A 21,804-nucleotide genomic window follows, 5' to 3' on the forward strand; every position below is an offset into this window, starting at 1 on the left:
TCCAAAAAAAAGCAATGCCAAAGAATGTTCAAATTCTACCACACAATTGCACTCATCTCACATGCTAGTAAAGTAATGCTCAAAATTCTCCAAGCGAGGCTTCAACAGTCCATGAACTGAGAACTTCCAGATGTTCAAGCTGGATTTAGAAAAGAAGAGAAACCAGAGATCAAATTGCCAACACCCACTGAATCATAGAAAAAGCAAGAGAATTCCAGAAAAAATCTACTTCTGCTTCATTGACTATGCCAAAGCTTTTGACTGTGTGGATCACCACAAACTGTGGAAAATACTTAAAGAGATGGAAATGAATACCAGAGCACCTGACCTACCTCCTGAGAAATCTGTATGCAGGTCAAGAAGCAAAAGTTAGAACTGGACAGAGAACATCAGACTGGTTCCAAATTGGGAAAGAAGTATGTCAAAGCTGTATATTGTTACCTTGCTTATTTAACTTATATACAGAGTACATCATGTGAAATGCCAGACTGGATGAAGCACAAGCTGGAATCAAGATTGCCCAGAGAAATATCAACAACCTCAGATATGCAGATGACACCACCCTTATGGTGGAAAGCAAAGAGGAGCTAAAGAGCCTCTTGATGAAAGTGAAAGAGGAGAGTGAAAAAGCTGGCTTAAAACTCAGTGTGAAAAAAACGAAGGTCATGGCATCTGGTCCCATCACTTCATGGCAAATAGATGGGGGAACAATGGAAACAGTGACAGACTTTATTTTCTTGGGCTCCAAAATCACTGCAGATGATGACTGTAGACATGAAATTAAAAGGAACTTGCTCCTTAGAAAAGCTATGACCAACCTAGACAGCATATTAAAAAGCAGAGACATACTTTACCGACAAAGGTCCATATAGTCAAAGCTATGGTTTTTCTAGTAGTCATGTATGGATGTGAGAGTTGGACTATAAAGAAAGCTGAGCGCCAAAGAATTGATGCTTTTGAACTGTGGTGTTGGAGAAGACTCTTTGAGAGTCCCCTGAACTGCAAGGAGATCCAGCCAGTCCATCCTAAAGGAAATCAGCCCTGAATATTCATTAGAAGGACTGATACTGAAGCTCCAATACTTTGGCCACCTGATGAGAAGAACTGACCTATTGGAAAAGACCCTGATGCTGGGAAAGATTGAAGGCGGGAGAAGGGGACAACAGAGGATGAGGTGGTTGGATGGCATCACCAACTCGATGGACATGAGTTTTAGCAAGTTCTGGGAGTTGGTGAAGGACAGGGAAGCCTGATGTGCCGCAGTCCATGGGGTCGCAAAGAGTCAGATATGACTGCGGTACTGAACTGAACGACTAGGTTGCTAGTTTTGCTTTTCAGATCTAGTGTATGTCAATCTGGGAGCATTTGGAGAAAATACAAAAACACTAAATTGCCACCATCTTCCCAGACTCCTTCTTAAATGGGCTTTCCACTCTCCAGTGAAACTCAGAACAGGGTTGATAGAAAAGAAGACATCATTATTCTTGTGGACAATACAGTCATTCACTGAAATTCAAATTTGGTGTGCTTCCTCTAGAAGGTTGTCTCCAAAGGTTCTGGTCTGTATGCTGCTCTCGAGGTTATGAAATAATTTTCTCGGCCACCAAGAAAACGTGGTCGATATTCCTCTACCTCCTCACAGGTGAAGCTCCTTCCCTCCCCCTGCCTTTGAGGCTCTGCCCCTCCTCTGCCCTCCAGGCCTAAGAACAGCTTCTTTTCTGGACTCTGCCTCCACTCTCACATCCTCTTCCTCTGGTTCTGGCTTTCCTGCCTCCTCAGCCACCAGCAGGTTGCAGGTGAAATTCAGACCCAAGTAAGGGCCTGGGCAGAGGAGCGAGGTGTGGGCTTCTGGCCACAGCAGGGGCTCAGTGCTGGAGTTCGGTGGGAAAAGGAACACTTGCCAGATGTCCCCAGCCTATGTTTTCTTTCCGGAAGTTTGTGGGTTTAGGTCTTACGTTCAAGTCCTCAATCCGTTTTGAATTAATTTTCATGCTCTGGGCAGCATTTTTAAAAATCTACAAGATGAGGAGCAGGAGGATAAAATTATCACTGTCCTGATTTTCCAAAGAGCATGCAGGAGCTTTTCTGAAGCCCCCCAGGCTCTGAGACGCGGTCCATCCACCAGCAGCGTCCATTGATGAGTGTGGATGTGGGTGAGGCCTGGACTGGCAGTCGGGCAGCTGGGGTGTGGGTCCCTGATCAGAGGAAGCTGGGGTAGCAGGCCACATATAGTAGCCATGCTTTAGTGGGAATGGATCATAGAGAAAGCAAAGGAATGCCAGAAAAGCATCTACCTATGTTTCATCAGCTACACTAAAGCCTTTGACTCTGCATCATAATAAACTGTGGAAAGCTCTTAAAGAGATGGGAATACCAAACCATCTTACCTGTCTCCTGAGAAACATGTATGTAGGTCAAGAAGCAACAGTTGAAACCCTGTCTGGAACAACTGATTGGCTCAGGATGGAGAGAGTACCACAGGGCTGTCTGCTGTCACGCTGTTTGTTTAATCTATACACTGAGCACATCGTGAGAAATGCTGGGCTTGGATGAGTTACAAGCCGGAATCAAGATAGGTGGGAGAAACTTCAACAACTCTCATCGCAGAAAGCGAAGAGGAACTTAAGAACTTCTTGATGAGGATGAAGGAGGAAAGTAAAAAGCCAGCTTAAAACTAAATATTAAAAAAAAAAAACAAAACACTAAGATCGTGACATCCTTCCCCTTTATGTTATGGCAAATAGAAGGGGAAAAGGTGGAAGCAGTGACAGATTTCCTCTTTTTGGGCTCTAAAATCATTGTGGATGGTGACTGCAGTCATGAAATCAGAAGACAATTGCTTCCTGGCAGGAAAACTATGACAAACCTAGACAGTGTGTTGAAAAGCAGAGGCATCACTGTGCCAACGCAAGTCCCTACAGTCAAGGCTATGGTCTTCTCAGTGGTCACGTGTGGTTGTGAGAACTGGACCATAAAGAAGGCAGAACACCAAATAACTGATGCCTTCAAACTGTGGTACTGGAGAGGACTCCTAGAGTCTCTTGGACAGTGAGAAGATCAAACCAGTGAATCTTAAGGGAAATCAACCCTGAATGCTCACTGGAAGGACTGATGCTGAAGCTCCAATACTTTGGCCACATGATGCGAACAGCTAACTCATTAAAATAGTCCTTGATGCTGGGGAAAATTGAGAGCAAGAGGAAAAGGGGGCAACAGAAGATGAGATGGTTGGATGGCATCACCGATGAAATGGACATGAACTTGGGCAAACTCCCAGAGATGGTGAGGGACAGGGAGGCCTGGCATTCTGCAGTCTATGGAGTCGCAAAGAGTCAGACATGACTGGGTGCCTTAAAGCACCAAAAAAATAAAAAATAAAAAAACGGAGGTAACAGTGCAGTGGAATGGTCAGAAGACAAGGCTTAGAAGCGTAGAGCAGGGAGACAAAAAGATGGTTAACAGCAGAGAGAGGACAATGGAAAGACTGTGTAAGGGGATGTTATCAAAACAAAAGCAAGAACCTCCCCAGCCCTCAAGGACACCCGCTGCGGGGTGGTAATGGGACTCAGACCATCACAGCAACCACCAACCCAGTCTGAAAGCGTGGACTGTGCAGATTGGCACCATGAGGCAAGAACGTAAGGTTTAGGGTCTGCCAGGGGGCGCGGAGCTGGGGAGAAACGGCTGGGACATTATGGGAGGGTAACAAGGGGCTGGGGCTGCTCCTTGAGGATTGGGGCGTGGAGCAGGGGTGCCCTCCCACCGCAGCCTTCCTCAAAGACCAGATGGTGTTTCCCATTCCTCTCCTCTCATCAGCCACCTGGGGACTCTTCTTATCAGTCAGCTCACAGATCTTTGCAAAGCAAATCCCCCTCCTTCAGTGTGCCAGGTCCAAAGTAGTTGTGGCAGGTAGATTTATCTTTATTTCCCCAGAAAGACTGTGTTAGCTGTGAACACTCTCCTCTGAAGGAATTACCTGTTTCACAGGCTCCTGTTCCTGCCGGTGTCAGGATGATGCCTTTCAACGGAGGTCGAAATTAAGTGAAATCGAAGTGAAATCAAAGTGAAGACGTGGATTCACGTTGCTCTGGGTCTGGGGACTCGACCTGGCACCCGGAGAGAGGACGGGGAGCAGGTGAAGGTGCAGAGCGGACATGGAAGTGAGCAAAGGCGGCACTCTGCTCTTTCCGGGGAGACAGGGGGCTGTCTGCAGGACTCAGAGGTGAGAGGCATCTGCAGTGGGGGGGGGGGGGCGGGGGAGAGCAGTATCAGGACGGGCTCGGGGACTTTGGTTCCTGAGGACAGTCTATGGTGGGGACGGGGCGGGCTCAGGCTCTGTAGGGTCTGAACTTAGGCAGGTCAGAGAGCCTCTTCACGAAGAATTCAAACTGGACAAGGTATGGGCGCCTCAGAAATCAATTCCGTGGGACAACATTCCTGCAGAAGCCTGACAAGGGGGAGCTGGCACTGCTGTGACTAAATGACCATTGGATCTGGAGTGTTTATTGGGTTTGTTTCAACATAAAACTTCCTTCCTTCACAGTGCGTTCCGTGTGCTTATAAACCAGGCAGAGGAGCGCTGGTAACCATTTACTGGGAGAAACTCAGCCAAGGGAAGAGTGATGCCCTGAAGCCACTCTGGCCTCCCCCTGGGGATGTGGACACCCAGGGACAGGAGGATTAAAGAGGATGGACACCAAGGTCTGGATGGTTCAAGTGCCAGCAGGGGAAGGGGGCCCCAGCACCACAGTGCCCCCCGTCCCAGACTGTTTGCCTGATGCTGGGGCCAGCGGTAGGCGGGCTCCCCTCTGGGCTTGCCCACCATTTCCTGGGGCCACTTTGCTTTCCTGAGACAAGTGCAGGTAGGTTCTCATCTGAAGAGTTCTGACCCCTCCTTGGTCATGGGTTTTCCAGGTCCAGGTGAGCTGATGCCCTCGAAAGGGAGTGGCCAACCCTAGGTCTTGGCAGTGCAGGACCAGGGTTCCAATTTCTTCTGGAAATGATGCCAACCCTCAGCTGTTCAGAGATCCTGGGGCTCTGCCATCACTGCCTGGAACATCATTGCCAAGACCACGAAGCCCTTACCTCTGCCTAGACGGTGCAAAAGCCCAGCCCTCAAAACACACCTGACTGGGGACAATCAGCCGAGGCCTTGGCATAGAGGCTGGGGAGCAGCTGGCTGGGGTATGAGTGACCAGAGCCTGAGATGGTCACTGATTCTCACATGCTGCTGAAACGCACATGGAAGTCAGACAGGCAATGTCACAAGAAATTGGTCTTACTTCTTGGAACGAGAAATGGGGGCATGAATCAAGAGCAGCTAGACTGAGCCAGGGGGAAGTCTCAGTGATGGGCAGGAGGAATGACTTTCCTTGCCTCCCCACGGGCTCGTCTTGTTTGGGCTGCAGGGCTCCGGATCCTGGGGGTCTCATGGTCTGCAGGGCTGGACACACCCAGGCAGCAGTTCGGATCCACCACCTGCCCATGGAACAGCGGGGTTTTGGGTCTCCAGGGGAGCCTGTCCCAGAGGACAAGGTGCATTTTGGTTTTTGAAGAGCCACCCGAGTGTGAGAGTCTCTGTCATTTTATTTGCCAATTTGCTGAGCTTTCAAGATGACATGTTCCCCAGCGACTTTTCACATCTGCTAATGAATTCAATAAAGCACTTACTGGTGACTTTGTCTGGCCTAATGGTGGTAATAACTTTACATGATTAAACTTAATCAAATGCCGTGTCATTAATGAAGCCATGTGTTTTCTGCTGACAAAATTCCTAAATGAGATGTCACAGCCCATATGTTCACTTCAAGTGACTCTGCAGGGCCTTCTGCGTGTCCACAAAGTTACACAGTCAGGAAATTTCCTCACTCAGCAGCTTCCAGTCAGTTACCACACTGGAGTCTGGAAGGTGGAACTGCCGTGAGACCATCAGCCCTGGAGCTCTGCTGCTGAAGGTGAGGAGGGCAGACAGCTGACTCACCCCACACCATGCCCTCTGGACCCAGCAGCTCTTTCTGAGTCCCCCGCCCAGTGCTCATGGTCATGCTCAGCACCATTTAAGGTAGCAGAGTCAAAGACACATGTTTGATCAATACAACCAAGCAAGAAGCTACACTGGTGATAAGTGGGGAGTGGGGAGGTTCCGTCACATGCCGAGGCTGCAGGAAAAGAAGGGAATTCTCCGTGTGCAACAGAATGGATGAGTCTGGAGGACACACACTCAGGGACACAAGCCGTCCCAGGACAGACGCAAGATGGCACTCACACGTTCCAAGGACCAGGGCCTGGCATTTATTTGTCAGGGGCAGGGGAGACCAGGGGAGGCAGGGGAGCGCCACGTATAGAGCATATGACATACACCGTGTGGGAGCCGCCGCAGGCTGGGAGACAGCCCTCCAGCTGCCTGGTGATCCGGCCCCTCCTCTGGTCCTGGTGTCTGAGCCTCTTCCTGCCTTTGATACTTTTCCTTTTAGACCCCAGGGGGCTTTCTCTATCCTTGAAGTTTGAGTTACTTAATCGAGGTGTTTTATATCCGTCTTTTATTCCTGGAACACACGACCAACAGATAAAAAGTTTTCATTTCTTAAGAGATATGTTTATGCACTCACATCTTGAATTTCCCCCTTTATTTCTTCTGTGTTTATCTTTAAGACCACCAGTTATACACAGGTTATTTCCCATGGCTTCCACCCGCGGCCTCCGAGTCTTAATGGCTTTGCAGACACACACCTGGCGTCCTGAGTGACTCCCGGTTTACTCCCTGGGCCCAGGACAGAGCTCTCCTTGAGTCCTTACACCTCTTCCTTCTTCTCTTTTCCTAAGAGAGCTTGTCTGGGCTCTCATTTTGTTCACTGATATTGTTATTTCTTATTTCTTTGCTTTTTTGCAATTTTGAAAAAAATTTAAAGATACAGGAAAAGTACAGAGAATTTTTACAAAACACATTGTGTTCCCATAACCCAAATTTAGCAAAATTTATTTTGTCATATCTGTTTCTAATCCCTTTAAAAAAAAACATGAAAGATACAGCTTAGGAGTCCTTTACAAACAACACACTGGCCTGTTCTCGCTGATCCACTGGTAAACAGTTTGGTGGCTTGTATTATTATATTACTTTAAAAACATTTACATATGTACATAGTCTTAATAGCACATAGCCATCATAGTCAGCGAGAGAGTCCGAAATGCAGTACTTGGATGCAGTCTCAAAAATGACAGAATGATCTCTCTTCATTTCCAAGGCAAACCATTCAATATCACGGTAATCCAAGTCTATGCCCCGACCAGTAATGCTGAAGAAGCTAAAGCTGAACAGTTCTATGAAGACCTACAAGACCTTTTAAAACTAACACCCCCAAAAGATGTCCTTTTCATTATAGGGGACTGGAATTCAAAAGTAGGAAGTTAAGAAACATTTGGAGTAACAGGCAAATTTGGCCTTGTAATACAGAATGAAGCAGGGAAAAGGCTAATAGAGTTTTGCCAAGAGAACACACTGGTCATAGCAAACACCCTTTTCCAACAACACAAGAGAAGACTCTACACATGGACATTACCAGATAGCCAACATTGAAATCAGATGGATTATATTCTTTGCAGCCAAAGATGGAGAAGCTCTATACAGTCAACAAAAATAAGACCGGGAGCTGACTGTGGCTCAGATCATGAACTCTTTATTGCCAAATTCAGACTTAAATTGAAGAAAGTGGGGAAAACCACTAGACTATTCAGGTATGACTTAAATCAAATCCCTTATGGCTATACAGTGGAAGTAAGAAATAGATGTAAGGGCCTAGATCTGATAGAGTGCCTGATGAACTATGGAATGAGGTTTGTGGCATTGCACAGGAGACAGGGATCAAGACCATCCTCAAGAAAAAGAAATGCAAAAAACAAAATGGCTGTCTGAGGAGGCCTTACAAATAGCTGTGGAAAGAAGAGAAGTGAAAAGCAAAGGAGAAAAGGAAACATATAAGCATCTGAATATGGAGTTCCGAAGAATAGCAAGGAGAGATAAGAAAGCCTTCTTCAGCCATCAATGCAAAGAAATAGAGGAAAACAACAGAATGGGAAAGACTAGAGATCTCTTCAAGAAAACTAGAGATACCAAGGGAACATTTCATGCAAACATGGGCTTGATAAAGGACAGAAATGGCATGGAGCTAACAGAAGCAGAAGATATTAAGAAGAGGTGGCAAGAATACACAGAAGAACTGTATAAAAAAGATCTTCACAACCCAAATAATCATGATGATGTGATCACTCATCTAGAGCCAGACATCCTGGAATGTGAAGTCAAATTGGCCTTAGGAAGCATCACTACAAACAAAGCTAGTGGAGGTGATGGAATTCCAGCTGAGCTGTTTCAAATCCTGAAAGATGATGCTATGAAAGTGCTGCACTCAATATGCCAGCAAATTTGGAAAACTCAGCAGTGGCCACAGGACTGGAAAAGTTCAGTTTTCGTTCCAATCCTAAAGAAAGGCAATGCCAAAGAATGCTCAAACTACCACACAATGGCACTCATCTCACATGCTAGTAAAGTAATGCTCAAAATTCTCCAAGCCAGGCTTCAGCAATACATGAACCGTGAACTTCCAGATGTTCAAGCTGGTTTTAGAAAAGGCAGAGGAACCAGAGATCAAATTGCCAACATCTGCTGGATCATGGAAAAAGCATGAGAGTTCCAGAAAAACATCTATTTCTTCTTTCTTGACTATGCCAAAGCCTTTGACTGTGTGGATCACAATAAACTGTGGAAAATTCTGAAAGGGATGGGAATACCAGCCATCTGACCTGCCTCTTGAGAAACCTGTATGCAGATCAGGAAGTAACAGTTAGAACTGGACATGGAACAACAGACTGGTTCCAAATAGGAAAAGGAGTACGTCAAGGCTGTATGTTGTCACCCTGCTTATTTAACTTATATGCAGAGTACATCAAAATTATAAATTTTAAACATTCAAAAGTAGTTGTTATTGTTCAGAGGCTAAATCTTATCCAACTCTTTGCAACTCCATGGATTGCAGCACACCAGTCTTCCCTGTCCTTCACTATCTCCTGGAGTTTGCTCAAACTCATGTCCACTGAGTCAGTGATGCTATCCACCCATCTCATCCTCTGTTGCCCTTTTTCTCCTCTTGCCTTCAATCTTTTTTTCCAATGAGTTGTCTCTTCACATTATGTGGCCAAAGTATTTGGAGCTTTAGCTTCAGCATCAGTCCTTCCAATGAATATTCAGAATTGATTTCTTTTAGGATTGACTGGTTTGATCTCCTTGCTATCCAGGGGACTCTCAAGAGTTGGGCCCAGTAGTGTAACCCATTCCCAGCTTCAGTGATAATCAATTCCTACCCAATATGTTTCATCTATGTCTCCCCCCTGATCCCCCAACCAGGTACTGTATCATTCCAAGCATTTCTTAAGCTATTTCTTTACACACATTCTTTAAAATCAGCTTTTTAAGTGCTACACAACTTTGATGGAGCTTTGATTGAGTTATCATTGAATTTAAAGATTTTGGAGAGCTTGCTTGCACAATTGAATCTTTCTATTAAATTGGCTCTTCTCCCCATGTATTGAATGCTTTTTTAATATCTTTCAATAACCCATTTGTTGTTTTCTCTGTCAAGAGCTTGCATACTTGTTAGCTTTTGCCACAACTATGAATGTCATTGATTTTACTGTGGCTGTGAGTATTTTATAATTCCCACTTGTTATTGCTATTGTAAAGAAATACTATGAACTTCGTACATTGCTCTTGTTCTCTGCAAATCTTACTTAACTTTTATTAATCAGGATTTTTTATTGGATTTTATACACAGACAGTCATATCATCTGCAAGGAAATGATCATTTTGCTCTTAACTATTCCTGAACACTCATTGTTTCTATTTTTTGTTTTGCTGCAAAGGCTTGTTGCTCCAGCGCATGGTTGAGAAGGGAGTGCTAACTCGCCTGAGTTTGGCCCTCACATCCGTGGGTCACAGAGGTTCCCCATCCACCTACAGTCTTCTTCCTGCCCAGCTGTTTGATTTGTTTCCAGGTCTCAACCCAGCCCCAGGCTGACTCTAACCAGTTGTCATTCATCTTTGGGGCAGTGGATGGACTGAGCCACCCTGGTCCTGAAGGCCCACAGAGGGAGGAATGGGCTGAGCTGCAGAGAGACTGTGACTGCCACCTGGGCTTGCTGTCATCCCTCCAGGTGCCCCTGAATCACACTGGGTGATGGCTCCCCCCCCCCGCCACACCCCTCCCACACTCCTCCCGCCTCGCCCCGCCACCTCATTCCCCCACCACCCCCGCCCCGCCACCTCCCCTTGGCCAACTTCCTCAGCTAAGAGGCTGACTTGTGGGCAGTAGAGCTCCTGTGCAGGCTGGCCTTCGGTTTTTGTTTTTAAATAATTTTATTTATTTAATTTTGGCTGTACTGGGTCTTTGTCGCTGTGCAGGCTTTTCGCTAGTTATAGCAAGCAGGGGCTACTCTCCAGTTGCGGTGCCCAGGCTTCTCGCTGTGGTGGCTTCTCTTGTGGTGTACAGGCTCTAGCGCATGCCAGCTTCGGTAGGTGCAGCCTGAGGGCTCCGGGGCACAGGCTCAATTGTTGTGGGGCACAGGCTCAGTTGCTCCACAGCAGGTGGGATCTCCCCAGACCAGGGATCGAACCTGTGTCTCCTACATCAGTAGGCAGATTCTTTACCACTGAGCAGGCAGGGAAGGCCCTGGCCTTCAGTTTTACCTCCTGCCTTGGAGATGGGTCTCAGTTCCCCCGTCTCAGGCCCATCAATCTGGGAATTCTCCTGCACCCCCACCTCTGGGATATAGCTAAGCTCCAGAAGCAGGTCGAATGGGGCAAGTACCCCCAGTGGCCGAGCGCCTCCACCCTAATGTGTCCTTGAGACCCCACTGCTTTCTCTCCCTGGCTCTGTTCTGTGCCGTGGGTGTGAGTCAGGAACATGATGTGAAGATGGGTGGGGGCAGGAGGCCCTGGGCACTCAGGCTTTCTTTGCTCCCTCCCCTTCTGCACCTGATTCCCAAGACTGCAAAATGAGGCTCTACTTCCAGCCTCCTGTAAGGCCATGTTGAGGAAGACCCAACAGCCTGTTTTTCCATATTTCACCTCAGGACATTTGGACATCGAATAGTTTAGCGGCAGGAAATAAGCCACTGCATAAGCAGAATGTTTCTCAGCCAGAAAACAAGCAATCAGAGAAAACGTATTTTTAAAAGAGAAGATTTAGTGGGTGGGCCAAGTTTTCTATCTTTCACCTGGTAGATTAACGATTATATGGCTGCACAGCGGCAGCTAACATTTTCAAACAGGAAGACATATGATTAAATCTCTTTTGATGTTATCTGCAAATTGTTTCTCTTCTCTGAGCTCTGCTTCCAAAGGGTCATTCTCCAATTAGAGTCAGAGACGATTATTGTGGCAGCAGCCCTGCCTGCTTCAATGGTGCATTCTTCAAAGAATTAGCCTACATGCAGTATCTCGTAGCATGTTGGACCCTCAACATTTTGTTCTTTTCTATTAGTAACTAGAACCAGGTCATCTCATATGTGAGTGCGTGTGTGTTCAGTCGTGTCTGACTCTGTGCGAACCCGTGGACTGCAGCCCGCCCGGCTTCTTTGTCCATGGGATTCTCCAGGCAAGAATACTGGAGTGGGTTGCCATGCCCTTCTCCAGGGGATCTTCCCGACATAGGGGTTGAACCTGTGTCTTTTGTGTCTTCTGCATTGCAGGTGGAATTTTTACCACAGTGTCTCCTGGGAAGCCCATGTCGTCTGATGCTTTTCCAGTAGGATGGAGTTCTTTGTTACTCCCGCCCAAGGCCCCTGTGACCTGCCACAGGGCACGGAAAGCCCTGTGGCTACTGACCCCCTGGCCCTGGGCAGACCATTACGCCCCCAGGACGGATGATTTCATAAGGTGATTTCCACTCAGGACATTTGCTAAGGCCTCTCTTGAAGTAATAGATTGTTTGCTCTTGACAACTTATTACTACTATTGAAGTGGACCTTGAGTCAGGGTGAAGGGTTCCTAAACCTCTAATGGTCACTGGTGAGCAAAGTGAGGTGGAGGAGCAAAGACTAATCAGGTGCCATGTCCTCTAGTTTCCTTTTGCTCAATGGTGACCACTAGAGGTCAATTCAGATTCCTGGCATTAGGTCATTTTTTGAAGAGTTAATTGACGTTATGGGCTTCCCTGGTGTCTCAGAGGGTAAAGCGTCTGCCTGCAATGCAGGAGACCTGGGTTCATTCCCTGGGTTGGGAAGATCCCCTGGAGAAGGAAATGGCAACCCACTCCAGTATTCTTGCCTGGAGAATCCCATGGACGGAGGAGCCTGGTAAGCTACAGTCCACGAGGTGGCAAAGTGACATTATATAAATGATATTGACTTGCTTTAAAAGAAGGCTGAGCACCGAACAGCTGATGCTTTCAAGTTGTAGTGCTGGAGAAGACTCTTGAGAGTCCCTTGGACAGCAAAATGAAACCAGTCGATCCTAAAGGAAATCAACCCTGAATTGCAAGGACTCATGCTGAAGCTCCAATACTCTGGCCACCTGATGGAAAGAGCCGACTCATTGGAAAAGACTCTGTTGCTCAGAAAGATTGAGGGCTGGAGGAGAAGGGGGCGACAGAGGATGAGATGGTTGGATGGCATCACAGACTCAATGGACATGAGTTTGAACAAAATCTGGGAGACAGTGGAGGACAGGGAAACTTGGCGTGCTGCAGTCCATGGGGTCACGAAGTTAGACACGACTTAGTGACTGAACAACAACAGCAACTCCCTCTTTTCTGAGTGAGCTCCAGGCTCTCGTGGGTGAGATGTCTGCCCAGTGAACAGACCTAACCAGCCTCGCCTGAAGGTGCTGGAGGAGGTGCCTCCCAGGAGTTCCTCCTGGGCCCTCGGCCTTCCCACTTGGCTGGGGCTCCTCCTGAAAGCAGTGGCCACACCAGACTGGCTGGCTGTCCAGTCTGCTGGCTGCCTCCCTTGAGGTTCCCAAATGAAGGTATGAAAACCCAACTTTACCTCCCAGTTGCTCATGAACACATACTTGTTATTATTGTACTCAGAATTTTTGTTTATTGGGAAAGGGTATAATGACAAAAGGGTACTATTTGTTCAGTAACATTTAACAAATAAGTGTGTTATTAATCAGAAACACATCTAAGTACATACGTAGACAAGGAGCCACGGCAAAAGATGTTTGCTTTTTGGACCACGCTGAGTAGAGGGTCCCTGTGACACACGCTGCCAAGGGTCCCAAGACCCCCAGCCAAGCCTGCAGGGTCCAAAATGCATTTTACTGCCGAGCCTGGTATACAAGCCCTCAGCTTCGAGCGTCCTCTGGAATGAGAGCTTTATTTACTTATTTGGCTGTGCTGGGTCTTAGTTGTGGCACGTGGGGTCTTCAGTCTTCACTGCAGCATGCAAACTCTTAGTTATGACATGTGGGATCTAGTTCCTTGACCAGGGATCGAACCCAGGCCCCTTGTGTTGGAAGTGTGGAATCTTAGCCACTGGACCACCAGAGAAGTCCCTATGAATGTATTTTTTATTGAAGTAAGTACAGTTGATTTACAATGCCATGTTAGTTTCAGTTGTACAGCACAGTGATTCAGTTATAGGCATATAACTGAATATATATTGCTTTTCAAATTCTATTCCCATATAGGTTATCATGGAATATTGAGTATAGCTCCTGCGCTGTCTGGAAGGTTCCCGGAGCAAGAGCTGAGAGCCCTGAGCTCATAACGTGGCCTTCCAGCCTCCAGGTTCCCAGTCGGCACTCAAAGAGCCTGGATGTTACCAACCCTGTGGTTTTGCAACAAGTTTAAGAAGCCAACAAGTTGAAAACCAACAGTGCTTCTTAGATCTGCAAGAGAACCGCGATCACAGGGCAAACCCAAGGTCTCACCTGTGGTGGGGAGGAGGCTCCTGTGAAGGTCATACCCCAGGCACAGGCGCCCTCCTGCCTGAGATGCAGGCACACGCCCAGCCCCCAAGCCCAGCCTCTACTCCCGACACCCACATCACCACGGCCTCAGTGGGCCTCGGCCTGCTGCAGGATTCAGCTCCCAGCCAGAGACTGAGGTCGGGCCACGGTGGTGAGAGTGCTGAATCCTGGCCACTAGACCACCGGGGACAGTGACAAGGCCCTTGCCTGTCAGCTTTGAGAAAGTGAATTTCCACAAAGAGACAGAAGTAGTGAAAGGAGTAAAGTATACTAAGAGGAAAAGGAGTACGTGTAGATAAACCCCATGGAGAAGGCAACGGCACCCCACTCCTGCACTCTTGCCTGGAAAATCCCATGGAGGGAGGAGCCTGGTGGGCTGCAGTCCATGGGGTTGCAAAGAGTTGGACACGACTGAGCGACTTCACTTTCACTTTTCACTTTCATGCATTGGAGAAGGAAATGGCAACCCACTCCAGTGTTCTTGCCTGGAGAATCCCAGGGACGGGGGAGCCTGGTGGGCTGCTGTCTATGGGGTCACACAGAGTCTGACACGACTGAGGTGACTTAGCAGCAGCAGCAACAGACAGACCCCCAGCAGGCTCAGAGAGGGAGTCATGCCCTTGGGGTGGTCTGAATCGCTTACACAGGCATTTCTTCCGGTTTCCTCCGGTCAATCACCTGGCTCTGTCTGACTCTGAGTTCGTGTCTGGAGTATCTTGGGGTCCTTCCTTGTGTACATGCGCGTCTCTTAGCCGAGACAGATTCCAGCACAGAGGCCTGTGGGCAGGTTGACATCACCTGCTGTGGGGTGGGGCCCCCTCTATTTGACCTTCAAGGAGTCTTTCTGCATCTGCGTAGTTAGGAAGGTCTCCTTGACATTGAGAAGGAGGAACATGCGATCTCCTTGGCTCCTATCTGGGCAGGGCTCAGCTCCTCCTCCCTTCTGCCATCACCTTCATCTGTGAGTCTCTGTCCACAGGGGACAAACTCCAGCTGCTCAGCTTGGACCCTGTCCACCTCCTGCCCCACCCCACCCACACCCCCATTCCTCACACCCACATTCCCTGCCTCCTCCCGCCCCCGCCACTGCCCATCAACAGGGTTCCAAACAACAGGGAATTCCTGTGGAAAACACTGCACGTCTCAGCCCTTGTTGATGGGGACCTGCCTCTCCTGTTTCACTTCTAAACACTAAATTGTTCAGTTACACATGTAACAAACCACCTCACAGGAGCCATAAAAAGAACCAAAGTCCATGTGCAGGTCCACCGGAACAGCATCATGTTGTCTACTTACAGCAATAAGGAAAAGCTGCTCTGTTTCCATAACCATAAACCTCTTGTCCTGGGTTATCAGGAAGTCTTCCCTCAGATGGCCTGGTCTCTGCAGCCTTTGTCCTGGGCATTGACTCTGCTCACCCAAGGATGACAGGGGACAACACGTCCCCCAGCCCCAGGGCACTGCACTATTCTCCTGGGTGTCCAAAACCCTGCCCACACGTGTGTACATAGTCCCCGTGTTAAACCCTCCTTCAGCTACCCGTGTGAAGCTTCCATCCTTCCCCGCAGGGTTCCTGCTACACCTGAGGTTGGAGCCCGGGGCCTACTAGGTAACACAGACCTCTTCCCACTTGCTTTGGCAAAATAAATGCCTGTAGTTTTTAGAAAAAGCATATTGTGTTCTGTAACTTACCCCAGACGGTGTAAATGTGTGACATTTCATCGAGTCATCCCTCTTCCTCTGGGGAGGCTGCAGGTAGACAGGACATCAGAGGACGGCTCAAAATAAACCCTCAGAAGCTGGAAGAGCCACAGAGTTCTATTTGTTGCACTCTAGGCAGCTATCTACAGAGAAGGCAATGGCACCCCACTCCAGTACTCTTGCCTGGAAAATCCCATGGGCCGAGGAGCCTGGTAGGCTGCAGTCCATGGGGTCGCTAAGAGTCAAACATGACTGAGCAACTTCGTTTTCACTTTTCATGTTCATGCATTGGAGAAGGAAATGGCAACCCACTCCAGTATTCTTGCCTGGAGAATCCCAGGGACAGAGGAGCCTGGTGGGCTGACGTTTGTGGGGTCGCACAGAGTTGGACACGACTGAAGCAACTTAGCAGGAGCAGCAGCAGGCAGCTGGCAGCTATCTGCAATAGAACTCTATTTTCTTTTTACTTTTGCACTTTTCTTAACCAGAGTGCTGTCTGAAATACTGTTACCGTTATCCTGTTGCCACTGTGAAAAGTCCTGTTGGGGAAACGACACTGAGTTAAGCCGGCTGAGGTAATTTAACATTTAGTTTTGTTTCAGAAATTGTGGTTCTCTGCTCTTGACACCATTCACTGGAAAAGTCCCCACTTGCTCTCAGAGACCAAAGTTGCATAGGACGTTGAGCAAATGTTTTCCACGCACATAGCGTTTACAGAGCAGGACCAATCATGTTTTAATTCGGGTCATAGTGACATTAAACTTCATCAAGTAAATAAGCAACATAATCTGGAAATATCTCAATTTACCAGTCCTCCTGGTACAGTCTTTCAGTTAGGTTCAATAGAATCTTGGTTTAGAACAAGAACATATATATTGAACATTTTTCATATGAAGGATATGTATCATTCATTTGCTCATTTACTTATTCAGCAAGTATCTGTTACATGTCTAGTACAGATCAGGTATTGTTCTGGAAGCTGGGGTACATTGGTGAATAAGAGAAAAAAAAATTTTTTTTTGCTTTGGCGAAGCTTACATCCCGGGGGTGCCTGCTCAGTCGCTTCAATCGTGTCCGACTCTTTGTGACCCCATGGGCTGTAGCCCGTCAGGCTCCTCTGTCCATGGGATTCTCCAGGCAAGAATACTGGAGGGTGTTGGCATGCCCTCCTCTGGGGGATCTTCCCAACCCAGGGATTGAACCAGGGTTTCCTATATCTACTGCATTGGCAGGAGGGTTCTTTACCACTAGTGCCACCTGGGAAGCCCTATCCTGGGTTGTAATTAATAAATTAATTAATAAAGATGAAAAATAGACCAGTGTGAAGGGGTTTCTGAGTGCCTGAAGGCAGTTACGATTTTAACTGAAATGCTGCAGGTAGGTCTAGCGAGAAGGTGACATGGGAACAGAGCCTTGCTAAGGCAGGAAGTCATCGTTTGCAAACCTATGATGTGCGGGCTACCTGAAGGCCCAGCATCCACAAGACCTTGTGCAGACACTGTCTACCAGGCAATTTCCCTTCCATCAGTTCAGTTCAGTTCAGTTGCTCAGTCGTGTCTGACTTTTTGCAACCCCATGGACCACAGCACGCCAGGCCTCCTTGTCCATCACCAACTCCTGGAGTTCACCCAAACCCATGTCCATTGAGTTGGTGATACCATCCAGCCATCTCATCCTCTGTCGTCCCCTTTTCCTCCTCCCCTCAATCTTTCCCAGCATCAGGGTCTTTTCTAACGAGTCAGCTCTTCACATCAGGTGGCCAAAGTATTGGAGTTTCAGCTTCAACATCAGTCCTTCCAAAGAACATCCAGGACTGATCTCCTTTAGGATGGACTGGTTGGATCTCCTTGCAGACCAAGGGACTCTCAAGAGTCTTCTCCAACACCACAGTTCAAAAGCATAAATTCTTCGGTGCTCAGCTTTCTTTATAGTCCAACTCTCACATCCATACAAGACTACTGGAAAAACCATAGCTTTGAGTAGACAGACCTTTGTTGGTAAAGCAATGTCTCTGCTTTTTAATATGATGTCTAGGTTGGTCATAACTTTTCTTCCAAGGAGTTAGTGCCTTTTAATTTCATGGCTGCAGTCACCATCTGCAGTGATTTTGGAGCCCCCAAAAATAAAGTCAACCACTGTTTCCACTGTTTCCCCATCTGTTTGCCATGAAGCGATGGGATCGGATGCCATGATCTTAGTTTTCTGAATGCTGAGCTTTAAGCCAACTTTTTCACTCTCCTCTTTCACTTTCATCAAGAGGCTCTTTAGTTCCTCTTCACTTTCTGCCATAAGGGTGGTGTCATCTGCATATCTGAGGTTATTGGTATTTCTCCCAGCAGAGTTGATTCCAGCTTGTGCTTCATCCAGCCCAGTGTTTCTCATGATGTACTCTGTAAATAAGTTAAATAAGCAGAGTGACAATATACAGTCTTGACATACTTCTTTTCCTATTTGGAACCAGTCTGTTGTTCCATGTCCAGTTCTGTTGCTTTCTGACCTGCATACAGATTTCTCAAGAGGCAGGTCAGGTGGTCTGGTATTCCCAGCTCTTTTCGAATTTTCCACAGTTTATTGTGATCCACACAGTCAAAAGCTTAGTCCCTTCCATACTCGGATAATAAAAGGCGGAGCACGGGGCCCTTTACTTCCGACAGCGGGGATCACGGCAAAGCTGTGCTTCCTTCTTATAAATGCCCTTTTAAGGTCTCATCGCTCTAACAACTACAGTAGACAGCACAATTGTCCTTGTTCGAAGGAGACATGTCTGTATAAATTGCGTATTTATTTTCCTCTCAAGATCTTTCTTTAAAATACATACTATTTCTATGGGACTCTGAGGCTGTCTGGCAAACAGAATGTTGGCCAAATAATTCCTACCACTGCATGTATTCTCCTGGCTGGTAAGGACAGTATCTTGAAATATTAATCTCCGTGACTTTCTTTTATTGACTCCCTTGTACATGACTTTGCACGAGTTAGAACATCTACGTTGCCTTGAAAAGAAGTAGGAGTTTTGGAGCTGGAATGAGAAGCAGAAGGAAGGGAAGATGTTTGATTTATTTTACTGTAACTCGCCAACCTGAGTCAGTAGGGCCAACAAACAGGAGCTAGGCTACTGTCTCCAGGTTTTGCTGTATCATTGGGGCAACTTGATTGAGTCATTTAAGCAGAGCAGCCAAACCAATCCCTGGAATTTCCATCAACAGTTGCCTACGTGTCAGACTCATGGATCACGGTGATGGGACACTGACTGTGCACAAAACCTCATTGAGTCCCAGCTGAGAGGCTACACTGGGGACCCACTCTCACTGCGACCCAGGACATAGGACAAGCGGAAGTTCCCTCCCAGTTTGGTTGTGTCTCAAGGTTTCGGCAGGACATCTATAAACTAGGCATCTGGAGTCGGGCTCCCTGTCTAAGCATGTCCCTAGCATTGGCATTTGCTTCTCCTTGCTTCTTTCCACTCAGACAGGTCAGAGAAGTTCTCCAGGAAGAATGACTTGAGCAGAGACGCTGCAGGCAGTACGTGCTGTACTCTACACAGTCCTTTCAGTGACACTATACCTGTCAGAGGCTCAGGTCACTTACATTGCCCCAGGTTTCAGGCTGGAGTAAAAGAAAAAAGTGTTTGTTGAAAGACTGAGCAAAATTTTTGTACTTTTGCTGTCCTTCACTTCCCCTGACCTTGGGGTTGGGTGAAGACACCTGGAATGATGCTCTGCGGGTCAGTATGTGGAGGAAAGGTGAGCCGTCATGGGGTCAGGAAGTACTTCCCCTGCTTACATGTCCCTGTGAGCATGAGTTCTGGTGTGCACGGAAACAAACTTTGCCCTTGTACACATCTCTTCCCCTGGCTGCGGTCGCCTTCATCCAACTGATCCAGACTCCTTGATGACACAAATTCACCACCTTCTCATCCTGCCATTCTCAGCACTTCAGAGGAAGATGAGATTTCCATGTGAACAGAGAAGCTAAATTTCTGTGTTCTGGTTGTATATTTCCATGTGTGCATTAGATACTTGTCTCCAAAAGATGAGGCTCATTTCTGTCTATATTTTCACCCATTAATTTCCCCTTGCTTTTCTAAATTATTTGGATTTGCTTTAACTTTATTTTCTCCCAAACATTGGAAGAATGATTAATGCAGACCATTAACCATTTTATCATTTTATTGCTCATAATCAAACCAGAATTAATTTTCCAAAATTATGTGGCACATTACTATAAAGATTTACTAAAACCCAGATGCATGTAAAATACTGCCTTTCTATTGTTTCTGTTTATTTTCAATTCTATCAAAAAAGCAGTAAACTTCTGCTGGCAAAATTGCTTGGAAAAACCTAGCTGTTTAGCAGGCAATGTTGCTGTTTTCATTCACAGTTTTTTACCGTAGCCCAGGTGACAGGGCATCTGTACAGTCGCCTTTATTTGTACAATTAGTGACTTGATCAGAAACTCGGAAAATTCTCACGACTGGACAGGAGAGGCCCCGCTCATGCATTTCCTCACAAAGAAGGATCCCCTTAGTAGACTTTGCTCATCTCCCGGAGGCTGTGCCTCTGTGCTCCTCCCAGGAGGATACGGTCAGTTGTCCCCCTACTCAGTAGAGGGATAGGAGACCAGGGTGACCATTGGTGAAGTCTGGGCCAGTCAGAAGGCCGCTCAGCAATGCTATTGATAAAGGCTGCAGACACCTTACCAACTGCACCCAACCCATGGTAGTCTCCCATTTGATGGATGTAGGGCGAAAAATCAAGAATTCCAGGTTGGAGGACAGCAGACACAGAAACCCATCTGCCATGTTTGCAGTGGGAGGTTGGGCCCAGCTCTGCTGCTCTGGTGGACCAGCTGAGTCATGAAAATGTGGCCTTATCTACAAGATTAGGCTCCATGCACAGTTCTCTCTTGGTTCTAACAATCTATGGAAGTTTAATCTATGGCTTGGATCTCATATAAAGCAACAGAGAAATAAAAGAAGCCCATGCTAGCATGGAACTAACCATGCAGAAAGTGGAAGTGTTAATCACTCAGTCGTGTCTGACTCTTTGCGACCCTATAGACTGTAGCCCTCCAGGCTCCTCTGTCCATGGAACTCTCCAGGCACAAATGCCAGAATGGGTCGCCATTCCCTTCTCCAGGGGATCTTCCTGACCCAGGGATCAAACCTGGGTCTCCTGCATTGAAAGGCAAAGTCTTTACCATCTGAACCACCAGAGAAGCCCTAACCAGGCAGATGCCGAGCCAGCTCTCAGTACCGTATATGAGGTGACTCTGAAGGTGGACTTGTTCCTGGTCCTCGTGTCGTGAGATCCAATGGCATCGGCTGAATGGGTAGCTAGCCTCTCTCTGCCTTCTCCATGGAGAATTCGGCTTTCAGGGCTCTGTAAAGAATTAGACCCTAGTCCCTGCCTTCAGAGAGCTTACAGTCTTCACGCAAAGCTCAGGGCAGGGCAGGGCTGGGATTTAAGAGACTGAAAGAATTTACAAGAAACTGCGGTTGTCTTTTGTTGTGTAGCTGCTAATCTTGTTCATTTCTTTGTGACCCCATGGACTGTAGCCCGCCAGGCTCCTCTGTCCATGGGATTCTCCAGGCAAGAATACTGGAGTAGGTTGCCATTTCCTACTCCTGGGGATCTTCTCGACCTAGGGATCGAACCCCAGTCTCCTGCACTGGCCAGGAGGCTTCTCTACCACTGCGCTATCTGGGAAGACTTTGTGGTTTTCTAGTGACTGGTAAAGACCACAAGCACTGGAGGGCTAGGGGAAGGAGCCCCTGCCCAGCGGGGTGCCTCCCAGGGAAGATGGACACACAGTGATGGTGTCAGACTAACCAAGTCATACCCTGGAGTCAGCCTGCTTGTGGGGTTCCAACAAGGTTGCCGAGCTTTCTGGAAGCCTCGGGGCTTCATCTTCAAGACACAGTAATATAGGACTGACCTTCTAGGGTAATCCTGGACATAAGGCAAGCACAGCATCTGGCACAAAGCCTGGTGTGCAGTGAGCAGTAGGTAAAGGTCAGCCACTCACGTCACCACTGTCATGATCAGAACTGTCGTTGTCATCACCATATAAGGAAAAGGTTGGTGCGAGCCTTGAGGAACAGGGTTGTGTGGACAGATGTTCCCTTGAACTTGTGGATG

Source organism: Capra hircus, chromosome 1 (assembly GCF_001704415.2).
Source record: "Capra hircus breed San Clemente chromosome 1, ASM170441v1, whole genome shotgun sequence".
In the NCBI taxonomy this organism is placed as follows: domain Eukaryota; kingdom Metazoa; phylum Chordata; class Mammalia; order Artiodactyla; family Bovidae; genus Capra; species Capra hircus.